We start from the raw sequence: 1,206 nt of genomic DNA, 5'->3' as shown, positions 1-1,206 counted from the left end.
TTCTTGGTCGTTTTCGTGGATTGGCACGCTCAAATCAAACTCAAAAGGCAGATAGCCGTAACACTGGGTGACTTCATCCTAACGGATATTTCTAAGTCTTCCGCCACGGGCCCTACTCACCCGCACGCGTGACTCAAACTCAAAAGGCAGATAGCCGTAACACTGGGTGACTTCATCCTAACGGATATTTCTAAGTCTTCCGCCACGGGCCCTACTAGACTCACCCGCCGCTAACCCAACTTAATGTATGGAGCCGGTTCCCGTTTGTACGCAGCCCCGCTCGTGGTCTACATACCTTAGATTTAAATTCTCTAATGAGGGTCATCCAGCTACGGTAGCGGTTTGTTCATGCTTCCACGGAAGTGATCACTGGGTTCTTTCGTGCAAGGCAGTTATGGCACAATCGCTCCTCGGAGTCATTCTCTCTTTCACCTCCTGTCCCTAGACGTTTGTTACCTCTTTTTGCCTTGCTGGCCCACCGAGATGGCTGACAGTACAGACTCGTGGCTAAGAGATCCGTCATTGGCTGTCAGCTTCACCTCTTTGAGACCATAACAGCAGCCTGTTATGCCGGGCACTTAACGGTGCCAGTCTATTTGAATATCCGGAAAACTTTTGACAAATTCTTCCAAGCATCCTTGATGAGGAAACTTGGTTCTGATGATATCACTGGATTCCTGTTTCAGTGGTTTACTTCCTGCCCATCTGATAGGGTACAAATAACACAAATGGGTGACAAACAGTCATGCCCACTACCATCATCAGCGTAATTCAAACGAGCGCGCTGGGCCCCATTCTCTTCTTCATCTGTATACGAGCAATTTCATTGGCGTCGCGTCTTATGGTAAACTCTTCCTTTTTGTGGAAGGTATAAAAATCCCTTAAACATTTTCTTCCTTCTGATAAAACCCTTGACTCGCCAGATTCAACAGAACGTAGATTCTCTGACTAGCTGGCCAAATGCATCTAGCCGGAGCTCCTCTTCTTTCTGGTCCCGTAAGACTTCCAGCCACTGCTTCGTCCCAGCTGATGCATTTATAATTATTAGGAACTCTGACCCCCATTCCACGGTGATGGAAAAACCTTGGTGTTTTATACTACTGAGGAGAGAATGTCAAAATTACTATGCGGACGATTGAACGTTGAATTTTGTCTTGCTTTTCTCTTCTATTTATACTTAAAGTTACAAACAAGCATCAAGAACTT

The sequence above is a fragment of the Opisthorchis viverrini genome, assembly GCF_000715545.1.
Source record: "Opisthorchis viverrini unplaced genomic scaffold opera_v5_11, whole genome shotgun sequence".
NCBI lineage: Eukaryota > Metazoa > Platyhelminthes > Trematoda > Opisthorchiida > Opisthorchiidae > Opisthorchis > Opisthorchis viverrini.
This window is presented reverse-complemented; position numbering follows the sequence as displayed.